Genomic DNA, 18,080 nt, shown 5'->3' with positions numbered 1-18,080 from the left:
GTCTAACAAAGGATATGGTATTTACAAATCATGAAATGTAATATGGTATTTATATTCAGTGGAATATTATTCAACTTTAAAATACAGGAAAGTTTCCCATTTACAAGATGATTGAACCTGGAGAACATTAAGCTAAGTGAAATAGGTCAAATATAAAAAGACAACTACTGTATGATTCCCACCTATATGTGGAATCTAAAAAAGTCTTTTCTATAATTCCTTAATATTTTTTTAAGTTTTTATTAAATTCCAGTTAGTTAACATACAGAATAATAATAATTTCAGGTGTATGATATAGTGATTCCACACTTCCATACAACACCTGGTGCTCATCACAACAGATGCACTCCTTAATCCTCATCACCTATTTCCCCCTTCCCACACCCACCTCTCCTCTGGTAACCATCAGTTTGTTGTCTATAGTCAAGAGTTTGTTTCTTGTTTTCTTGTTTTGCCTCCCTCTCTCTTTTCCCCCTTTTCTCATTTGTTTTGTTTCTTAAATCTCACATATGAGTGAAATCATATGGTATTTGGTTTCTCTGACTGACATTTCACTTAGCATAATACTTGTCTAGCGCCATCTATCTTCATGTCGTTGCAAATGGCAAGAATTCATCTCATTTTTTTTTTTAAGATTTTATTTATTTATTCATGAGAGACAGAGAGAGAGAGAGAGAGAGAGATGCAGAGACACAGGCGGAAGGAGAAGCAGCCGATGTGGGACTCGATCCCAGGTCTCCAGGATCACACCTTGGGCTGCAGGCAGCGCTAAACCACTGTGTCACCAGGGCTGCCCAAATTCATCTCTTTTAATGACTGAGTTTTGTGTGTGTATATACATATATAAAACCATACTGTTTTGATCACTACAGCTTTGTAATATAACTTGAAGTCCAGAACTGTAATGCCTCCAGCATTACTTTTCTTTTTCCACATTAGTTTGCCTACTCTCGGTCTTATCTGGTTCCACACAAATTTTAGAATTGTTTGTTCTAGCTGTGAAAAATGCTGATGGTATTTTGATAGCGATTGTGTTAAATGTGTCGATTCGCTTTGGGTAATATAGATATTTTAACAATAGCTGTTCTTCCAATCCATAAGCATGGAATGTTTTCCCATTTCTTTGTGTCATCTTCAATTTCTTTCATCAATGTTTTATAGTTTGCGGTGTAGAGGTCTTCCACCTCTTTGGTTAGTTTTATTACTAGGTACCTTATTTTGTTGTTGTTGTTGTTTAAATAATAAATGCACTTTGAATTGATCTATGGATAAAAACTACTCAGTGCAGGTCAGTAACCATGTCAGTCCCTACCCCTAGAGCCATGTCCTGTACAGTCTTCTGGACCTTGGTTAACAGGCTATTTGCATGATTTCATATCATCCACAGTATTAGAAAAATAGGGCATTATATCAGTTTAGATAAAATGTACTGCTGGCAGCCAAATCCAGTCCCTTATATTCCATATTTTTTATATAGAACTTCTGCTTTGTTGATGTCAGCTTCCATGGCATCTTCATTGGAAGTCTCTTTCAGCTGATTCCAGGCATCCCACTGGCCTTGTCTTTTTCAACAGCCCAGGCTGTTCTGTGTCTATGTCATCCACAGTTGCTTGTTTGTAGTGGCTATAGATGAACAACGTCTCATCATCTACTGGTTTGCAAGGATTCTAGAGAGTCCATGGAGGCAGTAAGGAGTAGAAAGCAATAGCATATGATGTGACTGAGATATCTTGCTGTTTTGGGTGCAGTTGTAAATAGTTTAGATTCCTTAATTTCTCTTTCTGCTACTTCATAATTGTGTATAAAAATGCAACAGATTTCTTTACATTGATTTTGTATCCTGCAACTTTGCTAAATTTGTGTTCGGTTCTGGCAGTGTTTATGGTGGAGTCTTTTGAGTTTTCAATATAGAATATCATATCATGTGCAAAGAGTGAAACTTTTACTTCTTCCTTGCCAATTTGGATGCCTTTTATTTTTATTGTCTGATTGCTGTGGCTAGGACTTCCATTACTATGTTAAATAACAGTGATGAGAGTGGACATCCCTGTCTTTTTCCTGACTCTCGGAGAAATGGAGAAAAAGCTCTGTTTTTCCCCTTTAGGATATTAGCTGTGGGTTTTTCATATATGCCTTTTATTATGTTAAGGTATGTTCGTTTCCTCTATCTCTACTTTGTTGAGGGTTTTTTTTTTATATAATGAATGTATGTGGCATTTTGTCAAATGTTTTTTTTTTTTCCTGCATCTGTTGAAATGATTTTTATCCTTTCTTTAATTACTGTGGTGTATCATGTTGATTGATTCAAGAATAGTGAACCACTCTTGCAACCCAAGAATAAGTCCCACTTTGTTGTGGTGAATTATTTATTTAACATATTGTTAGATTTAGTTTACTAGTATTTTCCTGAGAATTTTTACATCCATGTTCATAAGAGATATTGGCTTATAGCTCTCTTTTTTAGTGAAGTCCTTATCTGGTTTTAATATCAGGGTAATGCTGACCTCTTAGAATGAATTTGGAAGTTTTCCTTCCTTTTCTACTCTTTTGGAATAGTTTGAGAAGAATAGATATTAATTCTTTTTAAATGTTTGGTAGAACTCAACTATGAAGCTCTCTGGCCCTGGAATTTTGTCTGTTGGGAATTTTTTGACTACTGATTCAATTTCTTTTCTGGTTATCAGTCCGTTCAGGTTTTCTATCTCTTCTTGTTTCAGTTTTAGTAGTCTATATGTTTGTAAGAATTTATCCATTTCTTTTAGTTGTTCAATTTCTTGGCATATAGGTTTTCATAATATGCTCTTATAACTGTATTTCTGTGGTGTTGCCATTGTTTCTGGAGATTTTCTCTGACCTTTCTTCTCTTTGTCACTTTTGGTGTCTCTTTTCTACTCAAGGAGCCCCTTTTAATATTTCTTACAGGGCTGGTTTAATGGTCACGGATTCCTTTAGCTTTTGTTTGTCTGGGAAACTCTTTATCTCACCTTCTACTCTGAAGGATATCCTTGCTGGATAATATTCTTGGCTGCAGATTTTTCTCAATCCATATTTTGAATATACCATGACACTCCCTTCTGACTTGCCAAGTTTCTATTGAGAAATCTCCAGGTAGCCTTATGGGTTTCCCCTTGTAAGTCAAGGACTTCTTTTGTTAGAATAGATTTAGGTATTACCTAAGGGATACTTAAGGGAGGAGTGGTATGGGTATTGCAGTTTATATCATCTTTTATCTAGGTTTCTGTTAGGGAACACTATCATACTCATTTTCCTACACTGGACAAATGCCTACTATTAACACTCTCCTTTCCAGAGATATTATGACTCAGATTTAGTTTCCTGGGGCTATAGGATATTTGCACTATCAACTGGGGTTAAATCTTTTCACTGTCCTTTTACTTCTCTTTATCTCAGTGAGTTTCCTTCTTCTTAGAGCCCAGTGTATATGAAATAAAAATAGCACATCACCCTGGATGATTCTTCAACTTCAATTTCCTTCTATTTTATGGTTACAAAACACTGAGTTTCTTTACAGTGGCTTTCCTACTTTTACCATTACCAAACCATTCCATAAGATGTTATCATTTTTAAGAAAAAGATTTTTAATTATACTTCCTAGATAGTGACAATAACATTTGACAAAATATTCATTCTGAAGATACATAGATTATTAATATGAAATAAGCCACCTGGGTGGTTCAGTTGAAAAGCGTCTGCCTTCAAATCAGGTCATGATCCCAGGGTCCTGGGATCAAGCCCCGAGTCAGGTTCAACAGGGAGTCTGCTTCTCCCTCTCCCTCTGCTCCTCTCTCTGCTTGTGCTCTCTCTCAAATAAATAAATAAAATATTTTGAAAAAATGAATGTGAAAGCACTCAGATTTCTCTTTGTCTTAGTTAAGATACCACAGTATTTGGCTAGTTTGCTCCAAAATTATAATCCTATTTTAAGGTTATAATTCTTTCCCTGAAGATGTTTATCTTCCCTATTTTTCTTATTTTGTTTTTACCATCAGTAAGTTTTAATAGAGAATCAGGAGATAAACTGTTTTTATTCAATGCCTTACAGTATCATTGTTTCTGAACACTCATTTTAAGAGTAAATAATCATTTTAAATACATATGATTTATTTCTACCCTCTTTTTTCTATTCATTTGAATACATGACAGCCAACTATAAATGCTCTGAACAATAGTAAATTAATAAATCATTTGATGATATTCTGATTCCTATCTTCCAGCCTGCCTCCACTTCCTATCCTGACTACATGAATGTGAAATAAATGATTGACTATAATTTTAAAAATAAAAGTTTAACAAACTTTAAAAAGTTTTGTTAGGATAAACAGTCAAAGATTTTTGAAAATGAGTTTTCAATTTGTTTAAAAAGAAAAGTGTTTGAGAAAGCATATATTTTGCTCAGTAATAGCCCCCTCTTAATTTCAAGATTAATTTATATCTCCTTCATACATTTCTTATTTATATGCACAGCATTAAAATAAAACTTATTTTGGGGCTATCATGTTGAAGCCCTTTACAGTTGTGTGTGTGTCGGGGGGGTGGGGTGGGGAGTATATAATTCTTTTTTTTTTCTGGAAAAATAATTAGTAAAGAGGAAATAAAAATGAAATAAGGAAATCTTTCATAAATCACAGTATAAATTAGTGTCATGAGTGATTCAAACCAAGCACTACAAGGAAGATAGGGAGAACTGATTCATCCAGCTCTGGAATACTTGAAGAAGAAATTTGAAAAGGTCCTTGCAAAGTACATTTTATATGGATTGATGAAGAGAGCTGGGGTTTGCATGAAAATTTTAAGCAAATGCACAAACAATAAAGTTGAACAAAAGAAGAGACAAAAATGAGCAGAGGTTGAGACAGAATAGATACTGAACACATCTCACTCATATATTTTTCTTTGAATTATCTAAATGCAGGTTTAGTTTTTATCACATATAATAAATGCCTCAAGCAACATTTCTCAAGTAGGAAAATTACCTACATCTAAACATAATTAAGATATACCTTGAGTATATTTAAAATGCAGATTCTTAATTCACATTCTATACCTATTGAGTCAGAGTCTCTGAGTCTGGAATTCAGTTTAATATCTGTACTTGGCACACACACACACACACACACACACACACACACAAATCCAAGTGACTTCTGCCCACTAGAGTTTTAAAACTACTCATGTCTTTGTGTTCATAACAAGATGAGAAATGTTCACTATATTGATTGTGGTAAGTCCAGTCAGTGTGCTGTATACCTTAAACTTGTACAGTGCTCTATGTCATTATATCTCCATAAAACAGAAAGGAGGAAAATAAAAGCATTCATCCAAAGTGTAGTGCACAATCTCTTTAATATTCTTGATTCAATATCTTGTGCAATCTTCATAAGATTCTAAATAAATATTTAAAAGTGGTAATGTTGGGACACCTATGTTGCTCAGTAATTAAGCACCTGCCTTCTGCCCAGGCATTACCCTGGCATCCCAGGATCGAGTCCCGCATCAGGCTCCCTGCATAGAGCCTGTTTCTCTCTCTGCCTAAGTCTCTGCCTCTCTCCGTGTGTCTCTCATGAATAAATAAATAAATAAATAAATAAATAAATAACTTTTTTAAAAAAAGTGGTATTGTTAAGACCTAAACAATTTAGAAGATGTTTCCTAACTGAAGCTGGTTTTCTTAGAAATAGGAAGTATATTTGAATTTACATATCAGGAGAATGAAGACCAAAACTCTCCTTAAATTTTTAACAAAGATAATTTTCTTAATCTATAATAATTTTAATAGTGCATTGACTGTGCATTGCTTGCTAATTTTAAAGTTAATAAATCTACCAATGAATCTACAAATCCGTGTTAACAAATGATTATATTTTAGCAACAGAGAGTTGATGCAGAAGGATAAGATTTGTATAAGTCATAAAACTTCATCCAGGAGTTTACAGACTAGTTGAGAATATAAGAGAAAACTTGAAAGAGTAGAAGAAAGTTGCATGATATTAATTTTAAATTCAGAGGTTAAGGAGGAACACAGAGGTTTGTTTGTTTTGTTTTGTTTTGTTTTGTTTTTTTGTAGTAAAGTCGAATTTCAGTAAGTCACTGAGCTAAGATCTAGATTATATGACTTACCCATTACAAAAAACACCAAAATAGTCACTATCCCATAATTTAGAGGAAAAAATAGCAATTGTTTCATAATAATCTAGTACTTGTCATTTAACTTCTTCTAGTTTAACATGGGATTTCATAAAATATTATACTTCAATAACACTTCATCTAAATTTCATTTTCAGTAAATCTAATTTTCTTACTCTTATAAAAGTTGTCCGTAGTGCTGAGCAAACAAGAAACTGGCTTCTAGATGATGCTTGGTCTCGTTCCCACTTATTTTAAAAATTTGATCTTTCTTCAGAGGATAAGTTTTGCTGTCATATTATGACAATATATGGAATATCTTTAATTTGAATTTATTTAACATTCTTTTTTATTTGAAATAAATATTGCTGAATTTTTAACATCAATTTAAATCTGAGAGCCTTAATATGGATTCCTGCAATTTTATATTTCACTTTTATATTTCTGTTATTATTAGGGGGCAGAAATAGCTAATTTACACTGCATTTTAGCATAATCTAGAATGTAGTTAAAGTCAAAGCAAGTTAATACATTTGCTTATTTCTCCTTTATTTTTAGATTACAGGCTTATATACTTTTAGATCAAGGCTTAGGTGTCCCCTTGATTCAGATTTACCTCTTTCTATTTGGTAATTTTGATATATTAAGAACAGAAAAGTAGACTAATGATAAATATTAAGATAAAGAGACATACTGCTGACAAATGGGGCCAACTTCCAAACTCATGCTCTTGGGACTGCTTCCTCATCTAAAAATTATTTATTGTAGTTGATTGAATTATTATAATTTTCTTTTCAATTATGTCTCCACTTAGCAATTGCATAGAATTGAAGAGCAGTTGCATTCCAATTGAAATTATTTCTGATACTACTTGCTGTAGGGCAAACCCATTGCACTAGGTCCATCAGGTATGTATGTATGTATGTAATTACTCTAAGGTGTATTCAGGTAAGTAACTAGTGCATGAATCCAAGGAAGGCAGTAGAGACTGGTATTTCTCTAATTCTCTTTTCTAGTAGATACTGAAGGAAAACATTTTTATTACTGTGTATATGATACACCTAAGTGTTTGGACATGTGTTCAATACAGACATGCACACAAGTCCCTCTATCTAAGTCAAATAGTAATGACTTGATTATTAATTCTAAATTATGTGTTTCACAGCACAGACTATCAGTGAGAAGTTCTAGTTTATTATTTTAGACAGTAAGTAGCCAACATGTTCAGGAATTCTAGGTTTGCATCTCAGCCATGGAAATATTTAGCAAGTTTTTGAACAAGCTGAGTGTTCATTTCCCAGAATTAATGAGCAATGATTATGAAGCTTATCTTCTCAACACTGGAGAATCCCCACTTGGCTCTCAGGACTCTAAAGCAATCCTATGACCATGTACTCTCATCAACAATGTACAGAATGCAGTTTTACTAAATAGCAACATTAGTAAAGACACTGAACTTCTCAGGTGGGAAAAAATGTTAATTTTGGCATGGAATGTCTTAGCATCTGGACAAGTCTTACCATTTCTTAATCCATAGTTTGCATATACTCATGTGACAATTTTGAAAGTCTACACCCAGGAAGCTGGCAAAAGATACAGCCAGGAAATTATATATGGAGAAACAAATCAATATGTACATTTTTAAATGACTTTTTCTAGAGCCTATCTTCAAAAGTTAAATATTGAAGTAGAAAGAGACTGATATTTTATTATTAAACAATTTTTATGAATAACAAAGGAAATTATGAAATCTTAGCTGTCTTAGCTGTAATGATTAAGAGAAATTTGAATGCTGATTACTCACTGATTTCCACCAACTCAATTATGTCAGTGTGTAGAATTTAGGCATAACTAAGCTTTCCCTAAGTTGTCTAAGAAGGAAATTGTGAGAGAGAACTTAAAAACATGAGGCAATAAAGATACTGCATAATCTTATACCTTTATAATTTTAAGTTAAGATTGAAAACAAAATTGAATTAAACTGTTATAGATAAAGTAGAAAAACATGGCAGTCTAAGTATACTTTGGGGTTTTACATGCTTAAAAGTATCCTAGTAGCCTTTTAGATTTCTAAACTAGCTGGCCCTTTATCCTTGTTGTTTATCTTGTTGCCTTACTGTACCATGGAGCTTACCAAGATGACCTCTAAGTGTTCCATGTTTGCTTTCATGAATCTTATAGACATTCCTGTAAAATTAGTGTTCTCTTAGTCTATGGCCAGCTTTCAACTACTGGTGTGTTGCTTATCTTTTGGACATTTTTCTTTGGGAAGCTGCGAAGAAATTTTGTGACTCTCAAATTGCTTATAAGTAAGATAATCTCAAATTTAGTGAGAATCCAAAGACAGTATGTGTGTAGGTTGATTTTCCAGCTCTGAAGTCAAACTGTTAGGGTCCAAATCTTGATGCCATCTTTTTCTTTTTCTTTTTTTTTTTCTTTAAGATTTTATTTATTTATTCATGAGAGAGAGAGAGGCAGAGAAGCAGGCTCCATGCAGGGAGCCTGACGTGGGGCTCGACCCCCGGTCTCCAGGATCATGCACTGGGCTGAATGAAGGTGGCACTAAACCTCTGAGCCACCCGGGCTGCCCGATACCATCATTTTCTGATTAGTTTTGTTTACTTACACTCTCTTGCTTTTCTCTTGTCATCTGCAAAATAAATATGATAGTAATAGTAACTCTATAAATTATCAAGTGAAGGTTAATTTAACTAATAAATTAAATTTGCTTACAGCAGAGGTTGGTGCAAAGCAAGTACACAGTAGGCATCATTAATATTACATTGTTTTATTTTGCATGATGAGGCAGCAAATAGTTATTAAATGCTTAATCTTAAATAAGGAACTTTAATAGAAACAGAAATTAAAATATACTTATTGGCATAGGCTATTAGGAATATAAAGTTTCTTTTTTTTTTTTAAAGATTTTGTTTTTATTTATTCATGAGAGACAGAGAGAGAGGCAGAGACACAGGCAGAGGGAGAAGTAGGCTCCTCACAGGGAGCCCGATGTGGGACTTGATCCTGGACCTCGGATCACACCCTGAGCTGAAGGCAGTTGTTCAACCGCTGAGCCACGCAGGGTTCCCAGGAATATAAAGATTTAATCTCACTGTTTCTTAAGTGGATTTGAGGCAGATGAATGTATACATATTTTAAAACACATTATCATAGGGTCACCTGGGTGGCTTAGTCAGTTGTGCATTTGCCTTCAGCTCAGGTCATGATCCTAGGGTCCTGGGATTGAGCCCCATGTCCAGCACCATGCTCAGTAGGGAGTCCTTCTCCTCCTCTCTTTGACCCTCCTCCCTGCTCATGCTCTTGATCTCTCTCACTCTTTCTTTTTCAATAAATAAATAATCTTTTTTTAAAAAATTAAAATACATTATCACATAGTTGAGAAAATACTTCCTATTACAACAGCACCTAGTACATTAGTAAAAACTGATTGAATACAACCTAAATATTAACACAGATTATTGCTTAATTACCAAAAAGAAAAGAAAAAGACAAATATAAAAAAAAAACCAAGAAGAAAAATCCATAGTGTCAAGAAAACACCAAGTCTGCTCACCTACTCTTTTCATTATTCTTCAAATTTACCACTTATAAAAAACTAAATGAGATCAATTTTGCTGAAATGCACAGAACATTGTCTGGCATCTCATAGATATTCCAGAATGCTCATCTCTGTGCTTTACTCTCAACTGGCTGGGTGTAGCATTATGGAGGCCGGTGATATTTTGGCACCACTAGGTGAATTAGGTGACAGTTTTATTTTACTCACTATGGAAATTTTACAAATTGAAGTAGAGGTTCATCTGCTGTGTGAATGGGTTACATGGGACTTGGTAGAAGACAATGGTTAAAAAAGAACATTCAAGAGCCAAACCATTTGGGTTCATCAGACTGGATCATTCATTGGCTCTGAGAGGTTAGGCCATTTATCTCTCTTTCTGAGCTTTCCCTTGTGAGGATCAGAAGAGTTAATATATAAAATATCGCTTATAGCTCCTCAGTTTAATAATTAGAGAGTTTGCCATTATCTTATTACTATTATCATCATGATCATTATGAATTACCCCAACTGTCCTTATCAGAGAAAGTCAAGTGGAAAGACTGATATTCTACTTCTCAAGGGAAAAAAAGAAGTACATTAGAGCTAAAAAGCATTTAACTCTGATGCTTGAGTACTCAAAAGATTTTTGTTTATCTCTTTGCTCATATTTTCTTTATTATTTAGTCTATTTTTTTCCTTTACTCAGGGGTTTTGGTATTGGGTAGTGGTTCTGCTAGACTGGTCAAGGTTCATACCACAGGCAGTGGATTTTATCCAGCTAGTTCCTGGTTTCCTCCTTTTTTAAATAAATCAGATTCATGGCTGAGGTTGATAGGAGGGCTTCTGTCCATTGGCATATGGCGTTGTAGCCACAGGCCTCTTATTAAAGCTTGAGAGAAAATGGTGATTACTAGTGTTTGTGGCCAAATTTTGTGCATGCCTACCCACTGGGTTTGTTTGGATACCAGGAAATTATGGACTGTATGATTCGAATTAGGATAAGATATTAAACCTTTGGAGCCATTCTGTAGCAGAGACTGTGCTGTAAAAGAATATTGGAAAGTACCCCTTTGACCAAGTCAGTGAGATTAGCTTAGTCATGAGAATTCCAAGTAAGTTTTCTGACCTTGAGATGTAGATACAGCGCCAAAAAATATCCTCAGGAGACCAAGGAGAGATGCTGATCTTTACTTTAATGAGAGGGTTTCAGTGCTAACGTAGTCATCTAACTCAAACCCATCATTTCCAGGCCTTAAACATTCTAGCTACTTGTCTCAGAAAATGGAAGAAATTCCCTCAATATTATCAGAAATGTTGTGTCATGCCTGTCCTTTCAGTTCAGACACTTACTTCATTTTCTTCCTTTAATAAAAATGTTTTTATTCAACTTTCTATAACATATTCTTTAGGTAGTCATGACTGATAATAGCCCTTAATTGTGCCGGATGCCCCAGGATTCCATTTTTGTGTAATTTCCATGGCAATGTGCATATGCCGACTGTAGCCCATCAATCTGCACCTCCACTCCTGGTGGCTTGGTTCTTCCTGTGTTAAACCACTTCCTGCCTTTTGTGGTGGTTGTTTTCTTTTCACCTAGCAAAGTAATTACTGTCACCTTGGAAATTAAATGCAAGGACAAAATGCTTTAATGGCTCTAATATTCAGAAGACACAATGTCTTTTCATACAATTTCATATGTGAGAGAAAGAACAACACCATTAATTAACTCAGTTGATTGAGTTTTGTCTGTGTAATGGGCAGGACATCAAGAAAGGTGTATGTCTTGCTGTGGAAGTAAGAGCAGATGCTGAGGCAGGGCTCAGTGGTTCTTTTTCAGCCTGTGTGGACTTCACTTGCATCCTAGAATAATTGTTGCCCTCTTTTTGAGGTAAAGGGTCATGTTTTATTCAGCCACAAAGACAACTTTTACCAGGATACTAAATATCTATCGGCTATTATCCTCTCTCATGAAAAGTGTAATACATTGATGGGATGAGAACTGGGTATTATACTTTATTTTGCCAAATTGAATTGAAATAAAAAAAATTAAAGAGTATAATACAAAGAACTTTTGATTAATTTTTGAGGCAATAGGGTATTCATTTATTTGTCTATGGCTACATTAAGCTTGTGTTTTAAAATTTTCATAAGAACTTGATGAACCTCTTTGTTTCTATATAAGCTTTAACTTTCCCTCTTTAAAAAAAAAATATTTATTCATTTCAGAGAGAGAAAGAGAGCATGTGCAAGATCAGGGGGAGGAGAGAGAGAATCTTAAGCAAGCTCCGTCATGGGGCTCAGTCTCATGACCCTGAGATCATGACTTGAGCCAAAACCAAAAATCAGATTCTCAACTGACTGAGTCACTCGGGCACCCCTAAACTTTCTCTTTTTAAGTCCTGTATACCAATCATAGTCCTATGTAACATCTTGCTAGATTGTTTTACAAAGGATGGCCTATTCTGGCATGACTTTGTGCTAGGATTCAGATGCCTAGTGCCCAGTTTCCAAGTTATGTCTCAACCTGAAACAAGGTAGCTTTGGTAACATCCCTATTATCTGTCCTTCATATGTGTCTTCAAACCCATAGCTTCCCAGATTATGAATGAACTGTGCATGCTGCTTGCCAGCAGACTTAAGAGAGATTTTCACAAGCCAATGCCAGCCTGATGTAGGACCCAGCAGTATAAGACATCATAACAGACACCCATGGATACTGGGATTAAAATCCCTTGAGAAACATCTTTCTTTGACCCACACACACTGTGACTTGGACAGTTCTATTCATGTCTGAGCAAGAGCATGAGTGAATGGATCCCCTTACTTACATAGTTATTTCTATGTTTCTTTCTTCATCATGAGGGCTACGAAGAAAGCATCAGACTACGTGGGACAATGTTTGTTGGCTAGTTTCTTGTTTTCTTTTGTTTTTAATAATAAGGCCACATATCTAGTATACAATCTCCCTAGGGCTTCCTTAACAAATTACTACAAACTGTCTGGCTTAACCATAGATATTGATTCTCTTACAATGTCAGAGGCCAGAAGTCTGAATCGGGGTGTTAGAAGGCCACGTTAAAGTCTTAATTCTGCATTAAAAAAAAAAGATACTCTTTTTTTTAGATTAACTGTCCAACTGAAGACACAAAAGGTCAGCACACTTTCTGACATCTTAATTCTTCTCTCTTGATAGAAAACAGGGCCCTTTAAAGCAAGTATCCATCCACAGAATAGATACTGTCGATAATAAGTATACTGAGAGTAAGCCCTCTCCGATCAGGGGGTTGGATGCTGTAGAATCCCAGTTTCAACTCTTTTCATGAAAAATCAAAAATCAAGTATGATCTCCATGCCTAATCTGAACAAGCAGGACATGTTCTTCAGCAGCCTTCCTCCACGACTGGGACTCAGACTTCTAATAGAGTACTATCCAACTCCTAACATCAAAAGGAAAGTCTTGGTCCTCTTTGTCCATCTCCTTTAGGTTACGGTACTCTACGTTTTCAATTTGCCCTTTGTAACTCTATTTTTTTTGCCCTGGGAAGCTGACTTTGTGGGCTGTCTCAAAAGGCTGCCTTAACCCTGGCTTCTAATTGGCTTCAAACTGCCTGTGAGAAGCACTAGCAGGAGAATGGAAGGTGGGAAAAGAGTGAGAGGGTATTTATTGAGTTCTCTCCTGTTGGATATCAGTAGGCTGACTGTGCTGCTTTACCAAAAGCCACAGCTTCTCCTAGGCACCCCACTGGGTGCAGTCTCTTTTTCAAACAGTTCTGTTAAATGTTTCTTCTTCTAACCTTTCCAGGCCAACGAATAAATTTTCCTTGCCAGAGTTCACTGGTTTGTCCCTGTTTGGTTTCACTAAACTGTGCCATAACTTTGCAATTAGTCTCTTTATTAAATACTCATCAATTACCTAATTTAAGTATCACCTTTCTTTCCTTCCGGCAACCCAGACTAATGAAGATTGCTAGACCAGAAAACAGGGCTTTAATTTTATTGATTTATTCCTGCATGTATGCATCAAGCTTGTTATGCATCGAGTCAACCACTTCTGCCTTTCTTTTTTTCCCTTTTATTTTTAGATATAATTCACATTTCTTCAAGTTCACACCTTGAAAGTGTACAATATGTTTAGATATTCACATGGTTGTGTGATCATTACCACACTCTAACCCCAGCACATTTTCAACATCACCCAAAGAAACTCGGTAGTCACTGGCATTTGCTCCCTATCCACCCATGCCATAGCTCCTGGAAACACTAATACACTTTCTATAGATTTGCCTCTTCTGAATATTTTATGTCACAGGATAATACGAGATGTGACCTTTTGTGTCTGGCTGCTCTCACTTAGCATAATGTTTTCAAAGTCCATTCATGTTCTGTCATGTATTAATTAGTACTTCACTCCTTTCTATTGCCAAATGATGTTCCATTATATGGATATACCACTTTTTATTTATACATTCATCAAATCATGGATATTTGAGTTATTTTCACCTTTTAGCTATCATGACTAATACCACTATGAACGTTAATGTACAAGTATTTGTGTAAACAAATAGAAAAATGTTGTCAGTTCTTTAGTGTATATACCTAGGAGCAGAATTTCTGGCTTATATGGTAATTCTACATTTAATTTTATTTAGAATTTTCAGGCTCCGTTTTAAAGCACCTTCATCACTTTACATTCCCACAAGCATTTCTTTTTTTAGGAATATGAAATTTCCCAGATGAATTCTCACTTTATCTAAATTACCATGAGAACATTCATAGAATTTCCTTATAATTCTTATTTATATAATCTCAATAGTGATATTCCTCTTCTTATTCCAGATTTTAGTAATTTGCATCTTGCCTCTTTTTATAATGGCCATTTTGGCTACAGCAGAGTCAATTTAGATAATCTTCCCAAAGAATTATCTTTTGGCTTTGTTGATTTTGTCTATTATTTTTCTATTCTCTGTTTTATTTATTTCCACTCCAGTCTTTACTGTCTCCTTCCTTCTGGACCCAATAATTCATCCAGTCTTTGCTAAGGGTATCTGTGTGCAGTTGGGGCACACCTCCAACTCCCAGACAGGCAGTTGAAAACTCTGACCTTGTCCTCACTTCTTGCTTTCCCAGGGCCTCCTGGTTGGTAAGCCCATGCTGAGAGCTTAGGTTTTCTCATACACAGCTTCTTGAAAATAGAAGCTCTGTTTGGAATGTACACCACCATATCCCTGTGTGTGGACTTTTAGATCCTCAATAACATGCCAGAACTTTTGAAAATCCTTGTTGACATCTCATTTTATAACTTTCTCTTTTAAGTGTTATGCCTACTTATGATTTGTTCTAACCATTATCTCCTACCTCAGCCTTCCATGAAGTTAAAATATTGCCTCTAAATATTTTCAACAAGTATCCCAGAGAAAAGGCTTTTCACACTGGGTAAGTTCCAAGTTAGGTCACATGAAGACAGAATTATAAGTGGGGTTTCCCACTGAACCACCTACCAGGTCAAATAATGATAGTTCTCTGGGAATGATACTGGTGGTTGCCACGCTGCCAATGTTCATGATTGAAGGCTCTTTGTTTTTGTCTACCCGGGTACTTAGAAAGGGGCATGAGAATAGAGCAAACTAAAATATCACAAAGTTCACAATTCTTTCTATTATTAAGATGATACACACACACGAGTTTCTGGAGTCTTAGAAGCCTTTGGTTAATTTCCAGAGTTAAAAAAAAATTAGTTCTGATTATTTCTGCCATTCTTTCATTGTCTGTATGAAGGAAATTATTTTCAGAGGCTTTTTCTCTCACTGATATCATTTATCTTTCATATCACAATAGAATTTTATACCACTAGAAATGAAATATTTTTATTAGCACTTGCAAGTAAGTACTAATTATAAGATAAAAATAAGTTTTATTTCATATATATGATTTAAATCCAATTTATACGTAAGACTTAATCTTCAGCTTAACATCTTGGGAAATGTTCTTCAGTATTCATAAAGCCATGGTGTTTTTTCCTAAGTAACAGAATTTAACTGTAATTGGATACAGTTCTGATCCTTACTACTTTTCTCCAAAACATATCTTTCCTCTAAACTCTCTGATAATTTATAGTTATCTGATGCTTATGATTATCTTCTGTCTGAAGTTTAACACTCAAGAGATGACTTACAAGCCTATAAGTATTTTGATGTATATCTCCTATAAATTAGGTATGGTAGCCACATATTCTATGAAGTTGAAACAATTCCTTTCTTTCTCTCAAACTTACAGGTTCCTGGTAAGCACTTAAGTGATGTTGTTTGCTTTGGCTACATCACACCATACTAGTCTCAAGTCTTTTTTAGGGTATGATTTCTGAAATTGCATATTCCAAACCTAGAAGGCAGTGCTCATATGCCCCAAAGTGGATTCTATACATATTTTGTATTTGATAAGCCCATTTTAGTAATGTATGTTTTCCTTTTAGTCACTGGACAGGAATGTAAAGCCAAGATCTTCATGAAAAACACATTCATGTTTAATTCCTTGTGTGTTATTGCCAAAGGAAAGTAATCTCTGTAGATGAATGTCTATTTCATTATTTTTCCATGAGCACCATCAAATTTCCTATTTTGCCATTTTTAGACGAGGGTCTTCCTAGGGGATTATCTTCTAAGAGCAATATGATACTGACTTACCCCTTTCCCCTTAATCACAGAGTGTGATAGAATTTTCAAACTTCTTCATAGAAATTAGTGAGTGACTAATTATAACTATCTCAACCTAGAAATGCTCTGCCACAGTCACTACAAAATATATCATATCTGTCACCAGCATTACCAGGATAACTACTAAGAGAAAAATTGATTTATTTATGTCAATAATAGCTGCCTAAATGGAAATCACTCATTTGATAAACATTAGAATATAAGCTCCATGTAGTATTTATGTTTCATTCAGCACCAGGTTACCAGACCTTAAGCACAATTCCTTATGCATGATGGTATCCAAAAGCATAGGGTAAATGATTCCAATGCTCGAACTCTATTCCATTAACTCAAACATAATTTGCCTCTTGATCACAGGATCACATTCTCCTGCCTCTGTATTTTTCCCATAATAATACTGCAAATATCTTCAAAATTTTGCAATTTATAAAAGTACTTAAACACTAAATTTTCCTACCTGAGGCCACTCTGGAGTGGCCATGCATTCTTTTTTTTTTTTTTTTTTTTTAAGGTTTTATTTATTTATTCATGAGAGACACACAGAAAGAGGGAGGCAGAGATAGAGGCAGAAGGAGAAACAGGCTCCATGCCTGATGTGGGACTTGATCCTGGAACCCCGGGTTCAAGACCTGAGCCCAAGGCAGACACTCAACCACTGAGCCACCCAGGTGTCCCATGGCTGTGCATTCTTATCATAGTTTTACTGATAATCACATTTAGAGGTGGAGAGTTTGAGTGGGATTTATCTAAGAGTCACAAGGTGAGAAAATGTGAAGAAGATGATTCAATCTCAGGGTTTATGACCTCTGAGGCTCTGTGTATTTCATTATATCCATATGCTTTCAATAACATTTTTCAAAATTTGCAATGTTATCTTTCTAATATTTACTTTATAAGATCCCTTGATTTCTGCTCTTTACCTAGCTTTGGATAGAGACAAGGTTTTGCTGATCTAATGTATAGTAAATCACCCTAAAACTTGGTAACTTAAAAAATATATTTATTATAATGTAGATTAACTGAGTTTAGCTTACCTCTTGCTTGAAGTATCTCTAAGATGACAGTCAGAGGGTGACCAAAGGAGAGTCACTTGAATGTTCGACTGAACTGGGCCATCCAAGAGTTTCTTCAATTACATGTCTGCTACTTATGGTAAGATTTCTGAAAGAGCTAGTGAAAGAGCTTTATTTTTCATAGCTTGTTTGAGTTTCCTAACAGCTTGGAATATCAGAGTAGTTGAAAGTTTTAAATGGCAGCTGGCTTCTCATAGAGTACACACTCCAAGAGAACAAGGAAGAAGCATGTCACATTCTATCGTCTAACCAGTACCAGGTCTGAATCTTTGTGGGTAAAGACTATACAAACATGTGAATACTGAAAAGTAAGGTTTTTGGGGGGCCCTCTTTAGAAATTAGCTATCCGAGGCAGCATAATGATGAGCATATGTATGTAGAGCTGGGTAACCACTTTCCTTACCTGTAGAGTACATTTGACTTGTTTATTGGATGACCTTGGGAAAGTTACTTGATTTTTCTTGGCCTTAGTTTCTATACTTTTTGAAAATATACAAATTGTTTCCTTACTCAGTTCATGTACATTATAAATCATATTTAGATGAGGTAATCAGCAAGAATAAACTGCAAATTGTGAAATCATTTTTCACAAAT

At 35.1% G+C, this 18,080-nt stretch overlaps 1 pseudogene; it reads right to left on the bottom strand.

Annotated features, from left to right (window-relative positions):
* Positions 1-1,453: 1,453 nt before the first annotated feature.
* On the bottom strand, positions 1,454-15,264 carry LOC121479351 (annotated as a pseudogene).
* Positions 15,265-18,080: the final 2,816 nt, after the last annotated feature.

Source organism: Vulpes lagopus, chromosome 20 (genome assembly GCF_018345385.1).
Source record: "Vulpes lagopus strain Blue_001 chromosome 20, ASM1834538v1, whole genome shotgun sequence".
Taxonomy (NCBI): domain Eukaryota; kingdom Metazoa; phylum Chordata; class Mammalia; order Carnivora; family Canidae; genus Vulpes; species Vulpes lagopus.
This window is presented reverse-complemented; position numbering and strand designations above follow the sequence as displayed.